The sequence below is a fragment of the Pelodiscus sinensis genome, chromosome 1 (genome assembly GCF_049634645.1).
Source record: "Pelodiscus sinensis isolate JC-2024 chromosome 1, ASM4963464v1, whole genome shotgun sequence".
In the NCBI taxonomy this organism is placed as follows: Eukaryota; Metazoa; Chordata; order Testudines; family Trionychidae; genus Pelodiscus; species Pelodiscus sinensis.
In genome coordinates, this window is record NC_134711.1 from 52,043,796 (window position 1) to 52,063,285 (window position 19,490).

Here is a 19,490-nt window from a genome sequence, read left to right on the forward strand (position 1 = left end):
CTTTCTAGACTATGAACCTAAGTTTTTAATCATAAATATAGTTTGTTATAGGGCTTAGTAAAAGAGACACTTAAAAAGTCTTGAAACTGAAGTAAAGTGTGCAGCAAAGGAAAAACCAGTCTAAAAAGGCTTTCTTGCCACTGAAACTGGCATAATGTAGAGACAATTAACCTTGAGGAAACAGAAATTAGAGATGGATGGCTGATTGCCCATAGTTAAAACCACACTTCCTGCTCATTACTGCATATGCAGTTGTGTGAGGCATTAACATGTTTTCATTGGGGGAACAAACTGTTTAAAGAGCCAAGTAATTGTCACTCACTTATTGAATGGGAAATAGTAAGACAACTGAGGAGAATTATGTTGGTTTAAATACTTCATTTCACAGCATATTCAGAAATGAATCACATTTTCACTTAAAGAAATAGTTGTAAAGCTACTGGGCCCAATAAGCTGTGAGAGAAATCAAAGCCTAGTTTGGTTATTGACTCCAAAGTTTTAAGTAGGTTTGGTGCCTAACTTCACTTCAAATCCAATGGAAATTAGATGCCTAAATCAAAATTTGGCATGTCAGTAAATCTCACCAGGCATCTATCTGCAACACTGACTGTCCAAATACCTTTTAAAGACGCCCTAAACTGCCCCCCACAAACAAACAAACAAAATACTTTGTGCACAGACCTTATAAGCTTGCAACAGCAAGGAGCATTTTGAAACCTGAATTATAGAGTTCATTACCAGAAATTACAGCTATAACTGTATTTTAGAGAAAAATATTTCACATATGACTTGTACATAAACTGCTTTCATTTCCTATATTTCCATGTTATCGGAAATAGCATAAAATGGCTAGGGCCACTGGAAAGATGAGAATGACTGTCAAGTTCAGTGAAAAAATTTGTGAGTATTTTGTAAGCAATCAAAATACATATAACTCAGATCATGTATGTTTAATAAACTAATTTTAAAAATCTTTCAATTAGCCAAACTCTTTATTATCGATAATTAATCAATGTTTGGATAATTAAAATGGAACTGTTTTTCAGTTAACGTTTCCATCTCTTCCTTTCACTCTCCAGTCTCCACAACAAGCAGTCAGTGCTGCCTGGAATAGGTCAGGGGATGAAGGCCAGGAGCTGGCATACAGCAGGGACTCCACTGACAGACCAAAAGGGGGAGCAACTAGCCCTGCAATCTGTAGCTTTTTCCCAGCCATCAGCCTTACACACCTACTCCCATCATCAACCACTGGATCCCTTCCACTCATCACTGATGGGTGGGCAGCTGATGAGCAAGGATCTGGCCAGCAGCAGGACCCATCAGTACTGATGGGATGTGAGAGACATAAAATACAAGACAATTTGCCTATTTTTCAGAAAAAGGTAGGGACATCTGCAGGATGGTTTAAATATGGAACGATCCTTTTAAAAACAGGACATCTGGTCACCCTCGTTCTATATGAGAGTATTGTACCATAAAAATGTATTGAATAAGGTCTTTTATGAAAGCTGATAATGATCTAAATGAGATAATCATTAGGAGATGTGTATACAGCCTATGATTATAAATTTATATGTTTGTGTATATTCAGAATTATGCTTAAGCTCCATTTCTTCATCACTGTAAGCATGTGAGTGAACAGACAAGGGGAAGCACTTCCCAAGTCAAATGTTTGGTCAAAACTAGATTCAAGTAGTGGCCCTTTACCACCCAGCAAAAGACAAATGATGGGCCATTAGTGTTAATGGAAAAACAATGACGCAATTTGGAAATTTACCTCTTTCTCAATAACCATGAGTCGTTATGCTGGAGAGTAGGAGAAGAGAAAAGAAATGAAAAGCATATTAAAAAGGAGGCTTGAAACTGAGGTTTTCATACAGAAACCAATGGCCAGTCTACGTGCTTATTTCCACTACAAAATGTTGTTGACAAACTCATGTTGACATAGAAAAGTTGGCAAAATCAAAATTGCCAAAGGGTGGTCATGGCTTCCTCTGTTGACAGATGTGGGGTTCATCTAAAGCAACTTTTTCAATTTCATCCACTGAACAACAACAAAAAAATCAGTTCTTTGCAAAGTTATTTCTTATGGGCAGCTAGAAATGGGAACTGTCCCTTTAAGAACAGGATGGCTACCACATGGGGTTTTGATTAGTGTGTATGGGTGTGACTGACTGACTGTCATGCAGCTTCTGAGCTCTGAGGACCTGGCTTCTTTACACTTCAAAAAAGATCAGAGCGTGGTTTAATAAAACATATTCTTCACGGAAACAAATCATATTCTTCAACAAATACTAATCCGTAACTAGGTTAAAAACAAATGATAGGATTTAAGGTTGCATTTTAGGTTAGCAAACTAACTCTAAGTCACAGACCTGAAAACTAAAGCATTCTGGTATGAGGAGTTCATCATAGGACAGTAAGAGTACAGGCTCTTACGGCTAAAATCCTGTACCAAAAAAATCAGAAATCATTGTGGAATTGTACAAGATGTAAATCAGTATAGTATTTAACTCTTGCTGCAAGTACTTTAGCTGGCATCAGGAAAGCTGAGAGTGATACCAAGATGGTAAGATAAAAGGGGAAGAGGCACAAAATGCCTCAAAACATAACCACTCTTTTTACATCTATCAGCTTCCACAGGAAGTCAATGTTATACCCTCAAAGCAGGAGAGACAGACATGGGAATATATTTTAATCTATTAAAATCCCGGCAAGGGCAGTTTGAATCAATTGTAGTTGCTGTCGGCCTCCCGTTGGAAGAGCTCCAGAAAAGAAATCATCAATAATTCAGGCAGGAAGTAATAAAAGCAATTCCATTCCCTCCAGGGAAAGGTAATATCACAACATCGTGATGTTCTTGAGATGATAGAAACATCAGGCCTATTGATGAATAACAGACTGGAGCCCATGATTACTCCAGGAAGCTTCTTGTCAACTGAAGGAGCATGCATCATGTCATTTACCTGAAAAATAGCATGACAGGACTTCTAGTAAGGTCAAATGGCTGCTGAATGCAACTGTGGTGTCAATGTCTTATCAGAATCAATGCCAGCCTTGGCCTCTTGGCTGCCCCCCGCTCCCTGACCGCAGCCAGTCCTGGTTTCTTGGCTCTTCCCCAGGTCCCCCACCCCCTACCCCGGTTACAGCCAGCCCCGGCCTCCCTGATCACAGCTCTGGCCCCTTGGCCTCCCCACCCTTCTCCCTGGTTGTAGCCCTGACCTCTTAACTCCCTCCCCCCACAAGATGACCATGCCAGTAATGGCTTCCTGCGGGTGAGAGAGGAGAGGAGAAAGCCCTGAGGCTTCACCATGGGGAAGCACAAACCAGACTCAGCGTAAAGACTTGGGACTTTCTCCTCTACCCCACCCCCACAGGAAGCTAGAATGGGTGCACTAATCTTGCCAGGGGTGGGGGTCGAGGCTGGAACACCAGGCAGATGGCAGCCTGACACTCCAGGCCATGGTCCAAGGCAGCCAGAGGCAGCGGTTCCTCGCTGGATCCCAGTGTCAGGGCCCCCAGCACAGCGCGGAGGTGCCATCGCCACCCACTGGCCCCCTACAAGGAGGCAGAATCTGCCCAGGCTGGGCCACCGGGCTGCTTTGCCCTCCCGAGACAGTGTCTACGGCAGGGATGCTGTACCAGGGCAGAGCCTGTAGGACATCAGAGTGACATAATGACGTCACTTTGTCATTCCACAGTAAAAACTTTTAATATATATAGATAGACATAAATATATTGTCCCATACTATAGAAGTAGAATTTATAATCCATATTCCATGATGAGATATTGTTATCATGTATTTTAATTAAAATTATCTTTAGATAAGCTTTTTCCTCAAAAAGCATTTTATCCAAAAAAATCTGATATAAATTTTACTAAACCTGATTTAAATAAAACAATACAATTTTTAATGATTTTTATCCAGCCTGATACTAAGCATAAAACAATCATGACAATTTGGCAATATAAAAAAAAATACGGGCAAAACCAGGGACAGATGTTAATGAATTGACCTGTTTAATGAGTGGGGTTACTTATTAGGATATTAAACAACTCCACAAGAGACCATGCTCAGTGCTGTAATGACAAAACCAAATAAGTAAAGGTATGTCTGTACTGCAGAGCTAAACTTGAAATAAGCTACGCAACTTGAGTTACACTAATTGTGTAGCTTAAGTCGAACTAGCTTATTTCAAATTTAGGCATGTCTACACAGCACTTATTTCTAAATAGAGCACTCTTCCTCCAACTTCCCTTAATCATAGAATCATAGAGCTGGAAGAGACCTCAGGAGGTCACCAAGTCCAGCCCCCTACCCAAAGCAGGACCAATCCCAACTAAATCAACCCAGCCAGGGCTTTGTCAAGCTGAGACTTAAAAACCTCTAGGGATGCAGATTCCACCACCGCCCTAGGTAACCCATTCCAGTGCTTCACCACCCTCCTAGTGAAATAGTTTTTCCTAATATCCAACCTAAACCTACCCCACTGTAACTTGAGACCATTGCTCCTTGTTCTGCCTTCCATCACTACGGAGAACAGCCTTTCTCTGTCCTCTTCAGAACCTCCTTTCAGGAAGTTGAAGGCTGCTATCAAATCCCCCCTCACCCTTCTCTTCTGCAGACTAAACAAACCCAAATCCCTTAGTCTCTCCTCATAGATCATGCGCTCCAGCCCCCTAGTTGTGGTGCCAGCCCCGGGAGTGCGGCGCAAGGGTGACACCAGCTCCTGGCACGCAGCGTATGGGTGGCCCTACCCCCGGGCACATGCACAGCCCCGCCCCCGGGCGAATGTGTGGCCCCACCCACGGGTGCCTAGCATGTGAGGGACCCCGCCCCCAGGCGCCCAGCAGTCCCAAAAGGTTGGGGACCACTGCACTAGCAGACCAAATGAGGAGACATTTTTCATCAGAGCATGAGTGGACAATCAAGGATTCTGTTATTTGTTGCACTTTCTAGGATTGAGAGGGGAATCACCCTTCAACTGTCCTATTTTCAAGATTCTATCTGAGACAGGGTCTTAGCTTAGGATCCCATTTGGATGCATTCCTCATCCTGTGGATTCCCAGAATGTAGGCTTACTCTTCAATCCCTCTGAAGTGGTGCTTTGGATGTTCAAAGAAGTCACTGCCAAGATTGTCGTGATAGCTAGTACTTGCCTGAGGCTGGTTCATGGAGCTGATGCTCATTGATACCTCTACCAAAACCCTTAACTCTTCTATCAGCCTTAATATGTCAACACAATAGGAATGTCTTTCAGATGGGAATGTTTCAGATGTCCTGAACATTTTCATCTAAGTAGAACATCCACCAGATTAACATGCTGCTAAGTGGGAAAAGATTTGAAATTTGATATGAAGAATCAGCTAAAGCCTGTTGATTGCTAAGTCAGTGTTTTAGTGCAGTATTTCCTCATTCTCAAGAATATGGACTGTTGATTAGCTCTGTTAACATACACACTTGGCAGTCATTTCTGTTTGTTACTCCCTGCCCCATTGAAGAAGACTAAACATTTTTCCAGTCACATTATGATGAAATTCCTCGTGGGTCTTTTCCATATTTTTCTACTAGTAAGGGAATTTCCCCACCCCCATGGGAACTTAATGTGGCTCTGGCAGTTTTAATAGGCCTATCATTTGAACACCTAGAAACCTACTCCCTATCGCCACATAAGCATCCATTTTAGTGGCAAGTACTTCAGCTATAAGAAATGGAAAAATATTGGCTCTGTACTTGTGTTTTAATGTTTGCTTCTGAAAGACAGCAACAGGCATCACCCACCTATTATGAGGGGTGACTGCTGAGTAGATAGCAGTACTTCTCTGCCAATGGACCTTAAGTGTTGCCAATAAACATTTCAGAAACTCTGCTGTAAACCCACAGACCAGCAGGTACTCCGTGGCTGCTTGCCTAAAAAAACATGGACAGGTGACTTGCTCACGTAATAATCTCCATTTTGGGAGGGACCTTCACATAGAGAGAACAATGGGATTCCCTCCATATGGACAAGATTATTAAAAGGGCTTTAGGGGTTCCTCCATCTTGGTCTTCACTCCTACTCTTCCCTTCAGAAGCAGCTTTGCTTTGAACACAGGCCCAGAAGGACTGATGACCTATCCTAACAAAGGATGAATTATAGAGACTTTTATGATAGCAGTTTATTCCATCTCTGCTAAGAGCCTGCACCAGGAACTTTGTGAATGGTGTATGTAATGTGCTTTCTTTAACAATCCTACTCTCAACATTTTATTTCTTTCTTTAATAAAAATTCAGATTTTAGATTCTAAAGGATTGTCACAGCATTCTCTTTGGGTCAGAGCTGAGGTATAAATTGACCTGGGACTATGGCTGGTCATTTGGGATCAGTAAAACCTGTTCAGATTTGGTAAGATTGTTTTTCATAACCTCTCATCAGTTTACGGTGTGGTACTGGTTGTGGCACAGGAGGAGATGTAGTGTCTGAAGGGACTGCTTGTGTGACTTCTTGTAGGCCAGTGTGACAGCTGAAGTGTTCTTTGTGACTGGCTTGGTGGCTTATAGTGGGAATGCATGGTCTGGATTTTATCTTGATCCAGCCTCCAGTTCTAGGCTGTAAGTAGCCCTGTTTTTAAGCAATTTGCCTGATTTGGTCCTCTCAGCGGTGCCCCAAAAACTGTTATATTATAACTCCAAGTTCCAAATTTTCTTCCAAAAAGTGTGTTCTGTACTGGGTAATCCTTTCCTGGACAGTCCAAGTACTGGAGGCCTGTTGCCTCTGCAAGGGAACAATACTCAACAGTTTACTCCTTTAAATAGAGCTACTATACAGCCCACTTTATTGCCTTATACTTGTGCTCACTTCTTATACTCAACTTCTTTGTAGGTAAGTAAACTTGTTTTATTCTCAAATCAAAACTAATCCAGTATTGTGGTTAAAGTCACACACGGCACAAGAGAAATAAAGATAAAGTGCTTCCTAGCACTAAAACTTTAAAACTAGACATGGTTCAGTATAAAATCCATATCATATATTCCCAGCAACTGGGCTGACTAAACTTCCATCCCAAGTAAAATGGCTGTTTGTCTTCTTACATGGAAAAGCCTGAGAGAGATGGATAGAGAGAGAATACATTGGAGTGGTCTTGTCCCTCACTTTTACAGTCCCGTTACTCTTTGAAGGGAATCCTCCTGAAGATTACTTCTCAAAGCAAGGGTTTTTACTCAGTAAAGAAGATGACTTGCAGTCATCTGGCATGGAGGTGGCCTTATGCTCGCTCTTTTCCCCTGCATATGATGAAAAGCAGATTGACCTTCTCTCTCTTTTGCTGTTTCAAGAACCTTGCTTATTTCTTATATGTAAATTGAGGCAAATACACATTTCTTTGTTTAAGACAGCATAACCATTCTCATTCAGGAATTGGATCATATGATACCAACATGCAGAGAGAATTTATAATTTTACATATAATGCTTCTACATACATATCACCATGATATTATTGAGTTATGAGATAATAGTTTTTAAATGATATATTTTGTACAAAAATTATTACGAGAGTGGTTGGGGTCTGAATATGGGGAAGGGAGGTGCATTTGGCCACAAAGATGAGGAGTCCAGTTTTGATCCTGGTCTCAGTTCTTGGCGAACTCTCAAGAAGAGATCAAATGGTTTGGAAGACAGAGAAATGACAGGAGAAAAGGTACAGCTAGGAGTAGTCAACATAGAAATGGTGACTGAATTCATGTAACTAGATGAGATAATCTAAAATGAGTAGCAGAAGAAAAAAGGGGTTGGAACTAAGAGATAGGAGGAAGCTCCACCAAAGGCAACACTGAAGGAGAAATCAAAGAGGAAATCCTGGGGAGAACAGTATTACAAAAACCCAGGTAGCCCTGTCAAACAAAAGGATGCTCTGAAGCCACAGGGAGGTCAAATAAGATTAGCGTACAGACCTGGAATTCTGCGATCAAAGTGGGTACAGATAGGTAAAGAAGGCAGAAATTAGACTGTGTGGGATTGAGAAGCACGCAGAGCTCAACACAGCATGTTCAATAGAGCCACTCAATTTGTTAAAGGTAAAGGAAAAAGGAAATAGTAATTGGAGAGGCAGAAGGAGTCAAGGGTTATTTTTTTTAGGATAATGAAAACAGATGCCTATTATATCTATACATACAAACAACTCAAAGACCTCCAGTTACTATAAGATAAGTATTGAGGGTGGGAGCTGAAGTCCAAACCAGATAACACATGCACTAAAAATATAACAAAAATATGTTTAAAATTGTATACAGTACAATGGCATTATTTTTTATAGTAGAATAGTTGAATCTCACAGATAGTTACTTCATTTTTTTAAGTATTGGCTGCTATAAAAGTAACCGCATGAAGGTATAAAGAAAGCAGCTACCATATAGAAAGAATATTGTACAGGGAGCTGAAATTGTACTTGCCCTTTGTAATTAACAACCAGTCATCACTATACTCTAGTCCCAACAGTGATGGTATTTTCATTATGCTGAAGTGTATATTGATAGCTTCCCATATCTCAACATCCCCTGGGGAGTGAAGAATTCTTTGACAGAAGTGGGTGTTCAGGCCTCGCTGATCAGATGTGCAGAAAGCATGCTTCAAACCAGTCAAAATGATTTTGAAAAACCGAGCTCCAGAATTTGAACTGGTTATATAACATTCATTCAGCTTAGGAAGCCAGCAGAATCACGCTTTGGCACAATGTGAAGGCAATGTATTTAGTACACTTCATGAAGAGTAAGCCTCAGAACTCTAACTAGCGTTAACAGGAGTCACCAAGTGATCCTTGTGCATTGCTGCTGAATGAAATGTACCAGTAAGTATCAGTGTAGATGTTTTACATCCAGAACCCAAGGCTGTGTTTAAGGAAATCAATTAGACACCCACAACCAACTCTTAAATATGGTAGATGTCACAGATTTAGATGTCATGTGGATTTAAGAGCCCTGAGAAATTCAGTAAGTACCAGATTCAATGAAAAACTATAAATGGGCCAAGATTTGAGTTTAACAAAAAAGGAGCTAGAGGGGTTTTGCATGAGTTAAAACAAAATTTTCATACAGCTAGGTGTAGTGTGCACTGTTTAATAAATTTAGCTTGCTCCTTTAAAGCCATGAAATCACACCTACGCTATGTCTACACTGCACGGTTATTTCGGAATAAACTCTTCCCGAAGAAATTCTCCGAAATAGTTTATTTTGAAATAGCATGTCTGTACTACAGGGAATCCTGGAAATTAGTCTGAGGCAGACTCCCCTAATGTAGACGTGCTACCTCGATTTAGAGCCCCAGGAAGCACTGGGGATTAATTACTTTGAATGGCCTTGGGGAGGAGTTCTTTCAAAATAGCAGCAGTGGAGCATCCACACTACTGCTAGTCCAAAATATTTTGAAATAACATGCTAGCTGTGTAGACACTTACATAGTTATTTTGGAATAATGGACGTAATTCCAAAATAACACTTCTGTGTAGATGTACTTCAAGAGACCTCTAGGAGCTAGAGCTAGCAGGCTGAGAAGTAATACTTTGGAAGTAGCATACAAGCAGCTGTAAGTGTCTGTGTAATTATTGCTTTCCAGCAGTACATCTGAGAATGAGTATCAGAGTTAAAGCTGGTGAATTTTTTTCGGCAAATAGTAAATTTGTCAAAAAATACATTTTGAGGAGGCCACTGAAACTATTTCCAAATTTGGGTCAAGTTTAGCAAATAGTTTTGTCTGAAAAAGCCCCCTAAAACAAAAATTTCAGAAAGGTCAGAATGGTTTGAATTGACACTTTGTTTAGAAAATATCTATCTGATGAGGCATTCAAAATGTTTTACTTGACCCAAACAATCATTGCTGTTATTCCAGCAAGAAAAGCTGAAAAATACAATTTTGATTTGAAACTAACTGAATTTTGTGAGGATTTTTTTTATTTGATCATCAAACTGAAAAATCAATTATTCTCTCACTTCTAATCATGGTATGTATAATTTTATGATGTTGCATTACTGGCATAATATTTAGTTAATAATTTCCATTTTGTGGAATAACAACCCTACACTAATCTGTGTAGCATATTTGTGCTATTGCAAATACGTATGATTTATTAAATATTACGGTTTCATTATAATTGTTATGTGGTCCAATAAGCAAGAGGAGTTACTTGGCCAAAAATCATATCAGGTACTCTGATACAAAATTCGTATTGTGTCTTTTTTTTCATGGTCATGCCAGTTATCTATACAATCACTGTACTGTGGTGCATAACTGGTACAATAAATCCCCATACTGGAGATATTCAAAGAAGGAGGCCAGTAGTTGGTCTAACAGACTAGCAATACAGCATTACACATAATCAAGAGAGAACTATGCATGAGAATGACTTTTAGACTAATTTTCGGGTTATGTAAACCAGTGCTTTCAAACCTAAGTTCATACCTCTCTGTAGTAACTAGAGGTACGTCTAAAGTACATGGCTCTGTTGATGGAACCATGTAGATTAGTGTACTCAAAAAAGGGAAATGACGGAGCCAAGTAGATTAGCGTACACAAAAAAGGGTAAACCTCATTCCACAAGGCATAACGGGGCAGTCGACAAGGGCTTCCCTTGTCGACAGCGGAGCATCCAGACTACTGCACTGTGCTGCCAAACAGCTGATCGGCACAGCACAGCAGCCATTTTGATGTAAATGAAGCGGCGATTATTTAAATCACCGCTTCATTTCCCTGTCTAGAAATCTCATCTACATGGCTCCATCGCCGAAGCCATGTAGTCTAGACATACCCTTATGTCTACACTGCAAAGTTAATTCGAAATAAGAGCCGTTATTTCAAATTAACTTTAATAGCATCTATACAGGCAAACCGCTATTTCGAAATATAATCAAAATAGCGGGGCGCTTAATTCGAATTTGATGACCCTCATTCTATGAGGAGTAATGCCAAATTCAAAATAGCTAATTTGAAATAAGCACTGTGTAGACGCTTATTTCGAATTAGCTGGCATCTAGCCCTTCCCAGTTTCCCCTGGTGGCCACTCTGGGCCAATCCAGGAAAACTCCTCTCCTCTCCCCCAGCCCCGGGGCCCTTAAAGGGGCAGACTCTGGCCAGACTGTATGTGCCAGATCCAGGCCTTCCAGCAGTCTCTGCCCCTGACCCAGTGGCCCCACCATAAGCCAGGCAGCCAATGCCAGCCAGCCATCCCCCACCCAGTCCCCCAGCACCCAGGAGCCAGCGAGGGGTCGTAGATGCCACGCTCCCTCCTGGACTAGTGAGGAGATCATGGATCTCACTGAGGTTTGGGGGCAGGCTCCCAGTGTCCATGATCTCCACACCAGATGGAGGAACATGGCCGTCTATGGCTGCATAGCTGCCACCATGGCCCAGAAAGGTGACAGGCGCACGCAGGAGCAGATGCACCTGAAAATTAAAGAGCTGTGGCAGAGGTACACCAGGGCCACTCGGGGCAGCTCCTCAGCAGGGGCAGACACCTGCCCCTACTTCGAGGCACTGGACCTCTTCCTGGGGGGCAGGACAGTTCGTGCTATCCCAGAGGGCAGCGAGCCGGGATCAGAGGGCCCTGACTAGGGCACGGAGCAGGAGCTGCCACACTGCCAGGACCCCCAAGCAGTCCCACCTGCAGAGTCAGCAGGGTCGTCCGGTGAGGCCACACCATGAAAGTGCCATCACTGGCCCCTTCAAGGGGTGGGGGTAGGGAGATCAGGGACTGCATGCATGGGCCTTGCTTACTATGGATCACGCAGCAACCTGAGCATGTGCGAGCACATGCCGCGCCACCCCTGGGCACGTGGCTCCAGCTGCATGCCACACAGGGGCCGTGGCCTGATAGCCAAATGTGTGTGAAGAGACTTGACACGCTCCTGACCCTGGGGTGGGACACAGCAGGATGCCCTCCCTTCACAAGCCCCCTCTAACATCTCCCCACACCTTGGCCATACTATACACAGCACAGGGGCATGGGTGTGGTCTCGGGGCAGCTCCCACTCCCAGGGATAGATAGACATTCCGACCATGGCCTCTGTGCAAGCACAGCAGCTCTGACAGTGCAGGTCATGGTCATCCTCACCTCATAGAGGGGGGCTGGGCTTCACCCACTGTGTCCCCAGGGAGAACTGACCACTTCTCTTCTTTCTCCACAGCCACACCAGCTGCACATGCAGGGCGCACCACCCCTCCTGGGACATCCTCCTGCACCTGAGGGCTCCACTGGATGACCGCAACATGGCAGGGGTACCGAGAGCAGCACCTGGAGGCCCTGCAAGCCCTGACCCATATCATGGAGCAACGGGCACAGGAAGAACAGGAGTTCTGGAGGGAGCTGCTTGCCCAGAGTCGTGCCATCTGTACCCATCTGCAGACCCTGGTGAAGAGCATGCTGCCTCGTGCTGCTCCAGCACCTGCTGTCCCCCTAGCTACCGTTCCTCCTCCAGCCTCTCCCTCCTCAATCTCCTCACCCTCCTCCTCAATCTCCACACCCCCCACCTCAAACTCCACACCCTCCTCCCCATCCCCCTGGGGATGCTGAGGCCCCCGCATCCACCATGCTGGGAGACATGTGGTCCGACAAGACGCCCACCCCTGAGTGCTGAGCTTCCCCTCCCCCTTCCTTACCCCTTCCAGCTCTCTCCTCCCAGTTTTCCTCCTCGCCTCTCCCACCCTCTCTCCTCCTATCTCCAGTCTCCTTTCCCCCGTCTCCCCAGAGGTTCCTCCCCCTCCCCCGCTGTTTTGTTAAATAAACAGTGTTTCTGTTTTTGAAAAAAAGTGTATTTTATTTGACATCAGGAAGGAGGATTAGGGAGGGGTAAATGGAAGGACGTGAGGCAGGAATGGGGCACAAGCCCCCAGTGGGGCAGACCAGGGAGACTGTTAGTGCTCCTTGGGGCAGGAGCTCTCCTGCAGGGCCTCCTGGATTCTGACAGCCTTCCGATGAAATTACCGGATGGCAGCCTGCAGCAAGTATAGCCAGGCTGATGGCAACGCATCCACAAGATGCATCAGAGTGCCCAGGGGCAGCACTGGCTCCCTGTGGCAGAGTGCTGTGGTGTCCTGAGTAAGGGCAGGCAGAGCACACAGAGACACAAATGCTTTGCTGTCCCTCATCGAAGTAGACAAGCAAGCAGGGAAACCTGAGAACTGTCCGTCCAGGGTGGGGGTAGGGTCCCTTTAAGCACAGACCTCAGATAGCCACAGGCAGCAGCCCCACACATTAAATCCTGACCTGGTGCCCTGCCGGAACTTGTTCTGGCCAGCCTTAACTCTGATTCAGAGTCCACTCAGTGTGGACGTGCTATTTCGAAATAGCAAAACGTTAATTTGAACTGCATTTTGTGTGTAGATGCGTTAATTCGAATTAGCTTAATTCAAATTAAGGTAACTTGAATTTTTGCTGTAGTGTAGACATACCGTAATTCAAAGGCTCTAACATTTATCTTTGGGAATCTTTAGATCAGTGGTCTCCAACCTTTTTACACCCAAGATCACTTTTTAAGTCTCAGAACAGGCGAAGATCTTCCACCCCGCCCCTTCTTTGAAGCCCCGCCCTCTCTATTTTCCTGTCCATCACTTGCTGAAAGCCACAGTCAGCTTGCTGGGGTGTTTCAGCCCTCCCAGCTCCCACCATTCCTCACAGCTACTCACCTGTGTTGTTGCTTGGTGAGTAGCTGCTCCTCAAATGAGGAAATCAAATGTAAATGTACTGCGCAGGTGCGCAGTTCAGAGAGGGCTCAAGAGCTACTCTTAGAGCCCCTGAGATCTACCGGTAGCTCGCGATCTACTGGTTGGTGACCATTAGACTGACATTTTTATGCAGACTGTGTGAAAAATGTGGGGACATCCCTTGCCTCTGTCCTAAATGACTATTACCTAATCTTAAACTATTTACGTATTTCCAGGATTGACTGGTCCTTTGTCCCAGGATCCGGCCCAGTATTTAAAAATGCCAGCTGTCGGATTCTAGATAGAGTTGCCAGATGGTTTCAACAAAAATACCAGATACACTTGACATTAAATCACAGTCTACATTACATCTTATTTAGAAAATACTGGACATTTATATTTTCTCAATTTGTTTCCCGAACAGAAATCTTAAATACTGGACTGCCCAGTTCAAAACTGGACACTTGGCAACCCTAATTCTGGACTGCATGCTACAGTGATGTATCCAGAAGGATCCACTTGGGTGGGTCCCACTCCTCAATTGCAACACTGGTCAGATTGGGATCAGCCCCCACACTCTGGCCCCACTCCCCAACCGGAGTGCCGGGTGGAGTGCGGTCAGCCCCAGAGCACTGGACCTAATCCCCAGCTGAAGGGCTGGGCAAAAGGGGTCAGCCCCAGCACGCCAGCCCTGCTCCCAGCCAGAACGCCAGATAGATCGATATTATAATCAGCTTTTGGTCTTGATATATTTTAAGCTAACCTAAAATGCATTTATTTGCATGGTGCATTTAAAAAGAGGCCAGGAGGACAAGGGGTCTAGACTCCCTTGTTTTCTGCAGCCACCCAACTGTCTCTTGGACTTCGTTTGTAGAGAAGTTTTCCGGGCTGCAGTGGAAATAGAGACAGCACAGCAGATAAGGGATTTCTGCTTGATTCAGGCATCTGACTGTGATATCGGTAGTGTGGAATTTGGTCCTCTCCTCAAGGTCTTCCAGACCCTCTATACTAAGCAAGCTGGAGGGATTTAAACAGACTGAGGAGAACACTGAGGAATCCTTCACCTAGAACTTGTGTGTGTGTGGAAGGATTTAGGGGAATAATGGATGGATTATTTCTGTAAAACTGAAAAAGGAGAAATATGTAGTGCATCCCAGCCAAAGTTGTGATAAAGGGTGAGACATCCTAATTTTCTCCAAGGTGAAGTGGATATAAATTAGTATCACTGCGGATCTCTCTGCCAGCACAGAGCAGTTTACATCAGTATAAAAAAATACAGCATGCCCATAAATTTGTTTCTAGAAACGTATTTCAGAAATGAAGTTTTATAAGACTGTTTGTGGAAAAGACATAATATAAAATGTCTCCTTTTTATTTAGCATTAAACTTAATTATTGTTAATCTTCTTACTTATCCTTCCCAATAGTCACTAGAAATTCAGTCTTCTTAAATATGTGGCATGCATCAATCCCTGTCTTGGCTAACCACTGATGCAGTGATTCTCAAAGTGGGTTTTTTGTTTGTTTGGGGGTTTTTTTTGCAGACTACTTGAAAATTGGTCTTGTCAGACCCCTTAATGATCTTTCTAAATGTCTTTCTCCCTCTGCAGCAGCTATCAAGCTAACCCTGAGCAACTGAGGGTATGTCTACACTACCCTCCTAGTTCGAACTAGGAGGGTAATGTATGCATACCGCACTTGCTAATGAAGCCCGGGATTTGAATTTCCCGGGCTTCATTAGCATAAGCGGGGAGCCGCCATTTTTAAATCCCCGCTGCTTCGAACCCCGTGTAGCGCGGCTACACGGGGCTCGAACTAGGTAGTTCGGACTAGGGTGCCTATTCCGAACTACCGGTACACCTCGTTTCACGAGGAGTACCGGTAGTTCGGAATAGGACCCTAGTCCGAACTACCTAGTTCGAGCCCCGTGTAGCCGCGCTACACGGGGTTCGAAGCAGCGGGGATTTAAAAATGGCGGCTCCCCGCTTATGCTAATGAAGCCCGGGAAATTCAAATCCCGGGCTTCATTAGCAAGTGCGGTATGCATACATTACCCTCCTAGTTCGAACTAGGAGGGTAGTGTAGACATACCCTGAGCTGGGCTGGAAAGGAGGGGAGGTGTCTCTCTTTCTCTCCCTGTGGTGGCAGTCCCCAAGCAGGACCTGGGATAGAAGGGGTGCCTCCCTCTGCCATGGTAGCCACTGGGCTGAGCTGGAGGGGGGGCTAGGGAGAGTCTCTCTCTCTCTCAGTGTCTTGGCAGCCAGTGAACCAGGGCTGGAAAAGAGGGGTCTTTCCCCTGCCATAGCAGGCAGAGAGCTGAGGCTGTGAAGGAGAGCCGTCTCTGCTCAATAACTGCAGCTCTGGAGCTTGGGAAAGTTTCATCTTTCTCTGGTCACTACAACACTGCTCATCCTAAATTCACCCCACCCCCACTTTTCACCCCACTGCTGCCCACTAACCACCTGTCTCCCCACTCACCCCACTGCTCCCTCCCACCTAAACCCTATTCCCCCAAAGGTCACCACCTCACCTTACATGTGTGTCTTCTTTAGGGTCCAGGCACCTCATAATCAGAGCCACACAGCATAGCTCCACTAATTAAATGGGCCGCCCTTCATTCTGTTGTGTGTGGCCACCCAAGCACACACCAGAGGGAACTATCTGAATGGAGCTTGCAAGCCCCTGTTTGAAAACCTCTGCACTAATGCCTGAAAATTTGTCCTCGGTGTAATTCTAATTGTAGATGTGATCATAGAATTTTTTCTTCTATGGAAAAAATTACTCTGTCTGGCATCCAGTCCTAGTAATGGCATCCAGCTGCTCAAACTGATGTCTGCCTACTGAGGGGCTAGACTGCATTCTGATAAACATGTTCAAACAATTCCAAAAATAGGAAGAAAAGAGATGCATTGTCAGGAGATGGTGCTATTGTTTAATTGTGATGTTTATCCTTAGCTAATGGTGGAGCTGCCATTTCTTCAGTGTTTCTGTTTGTAAGAATGTGGAAAAGCATGTGGGAGGATGGTGAACCTATATGGAGCTGTGTGCCTGTGTGATAAGGGGACAGATTTTATTTCTAGTGAAGAGTCTGGTTTTGTCCTATAACGCGCACGTGGATAATCCATTTTTTATGGAATTGGGCTTTTGCATTTAAAGATTCTGAAGTAATTACTGTATGCCAGATGTGACACAAATTTAATCATCCTGAGTTTAGACCCAGTTTTTAATCTGTGGTGTCAGCTTTTTATTTTACAGATGCTTGTGATTGATTTCAAAGGTACATTTATAATGCTACTGCCATAGAACATGTGAATGTGTTACCACCAACTGTTAAAGCTGAAATATGAGCCTCTGATTAAAAATTAACATTTCAATGCATGCTCTGGAACATTGCATTAAAAAGACTGCATCATTCTGTCTCAATCTCTGTGCTTTATTTATTATCTATATGTCTCTCATATGTTTCCATTATAAAGTAAAAATAGACTATAAAGAGTTACGTCATAGAACATATGATTTAATTGTTATTTAAACAAGTTGCAAACCTCTCATATTTTCTCAGAACATTAGAGCCCATAATCTATACTGAATCTGCTGTGCTCGTTGTACATCATATTTTTCTGAGCAAAAATTAGAGCAGTATTGAAGGGCATTTTCCATGTCACCCTTGTGCATAAAAATCAGCAGTTGCTCTCTGAATATTGAAGTTACATAGATTCTAATATGTAATCCAATGCCATAGTCCAAGTAACCTTTCTCAAAACAGTCATTTTAAAAATAACTTCATAGAACCAATGGACCCATTATTCTACCAGAACCTCAAGCTGTAAGCCAGTTCTCCTTATTATATCTGGTGTAGAGTATAAGAAATCTCTAATACCATTTGTACTGGACAATTGTCAAATGAGAGCCCAGAGTACATTTGTAATTAATTCCAGACAGGAGAACAATATCTTTGTCAACACCCCATTTATTAATACTGTACTTGAAGCCATTTTCAGGTCAATAGTTCATTCCTACAGCAGTAACTAATATAAATAAATATGTCTTTGCAGAAGTTAAATTGTAAATGTCCAGCTATCTCACACCAGTAGAAGACTTTCAATTTGATACAAATGGCTAAAATGCAAACTGAATTTTTTGTAGTTTACAATCATTAAGAGCTGGAGATCTCAGACCAATTGAAGCAGAAGTCCTTCAATTACACAGGATCGGGCCCTAATTGTTTAACTGGAAATAAGTCATAACTAAGCATCTCACATTTTTCATTTAAATTCTCCACCTCTAGCACCTTGGTGGCAAAAACTATTTCCATCAATGTAAGGGTCCTATTGAATCCCAGACATCCATGGGAGCCAGTTTCATCTATTATTTTCCTACTGTACCCCTCCTTCTTTCAGAGGAAGCCTTTTTGAACTACAAGTACAAGATGTACAAAGGACAAATAATTCCACTGGGAACTGCACCACTTGTCAATGTTATGACATCACTTCTGACTTACGAAAATTGTCTTGATGCATCAAAAAGTCTCTAATTTAATTTCTCTTAAAATATGATTTGCAGGTTCAACATGAATGAAAAATGGAAAAATCTGTGTATTGTGGTGCTATGCATCTGTCGGTACTGTGTATTTTAAGTGACGTTTCTAAGTAGGATTGAAGATCCAAGATAAAATGGCCTTTGAACCCAGCACATGGCTGCACTGGCCCTGATCCTTGCTTTGCTGGAGGATCATTTTGCATTACTCAGTCACGGCCAACCATAGGTGGATCATCCCTTCACTGAACACACCTGTTGTCAGTGCAGAGGAGCAGGGCCAGGGAAATAAGGGTATGGATGTGCCACAGCAATGTTCAGCATCACACCTTCGGGGCCATGGAGAAATGGCATGAGAGCAGTTGTCAGGCTGTATTAATTTCTGACAATTAGATAGCCTAAGATCAGTCACTTTCGCATCCCCTTCTGAATCAGACTGTGCATTCCTCGGCTGTAGTCTGGATGGTCTCCTTCTCTCTATTTCTTGCTTCAATTTTATTTTAAATTACAGAATGTCTTCCCTGGGAAACGTATTCAGGAACTCTTCCTATCATAGTTCTGTCTGTTGTAGCACTTATTTGTTATTTATAGGAAACAATCTCTTTAAATGTACACCAACAGGACAAAATGCCAGACCCTAAGAATTTCTGTAAAAAGTTTACATTGTTCTCAGAGAGTAATCATCTGGAATTCTTATACCTAATTACACAACTTTGAATTTAGGCTTTGGTGTGAATAATTTCAGCTTTTAAAACCAGTCACGTGACAGAATTCTGGAATCCCCAGATGCCTATGGGGCACTGTCAGCTGACGGTCAGGGCAGTGTGTGTGTGTGTGTGTGTGTGTGTGTGTGTGTGTGTTTCCGAGAAAAGGTTTAACGTCCGTGTCTTTACTGCTAGGACCGGGGTCCCATCGCAGAGGGTGGCCAGCAGGCCAACAGACGCCCCGTTATATAGGAAGAGCTTATTACACCTTAGATTTTAGCTGCTAGAACACAAAGTTCCTTCGCAGCGGGCAGCCTGGGAAAGGCTGAAAAGGTGCCCCAACGGATCTTGTCACCTGGGAGTGACACAGATCCAAATGCCCAAGCTCTCCCTATGTCTGTCCCTTTATGACCGGCTGAAGTTCTTTTAAATTGTGCTTGGTTCTATTACAGCAACTGAAGGAGTCAGGTTAAAGCTTAAACAGTTACAGGTTTATTAAAAGACTTATAAAAGCATATGGTTACAATGGCTATTGCTCTATTTCATAATTATTAGCAAAATACAGATCTTAAAATGGTTAC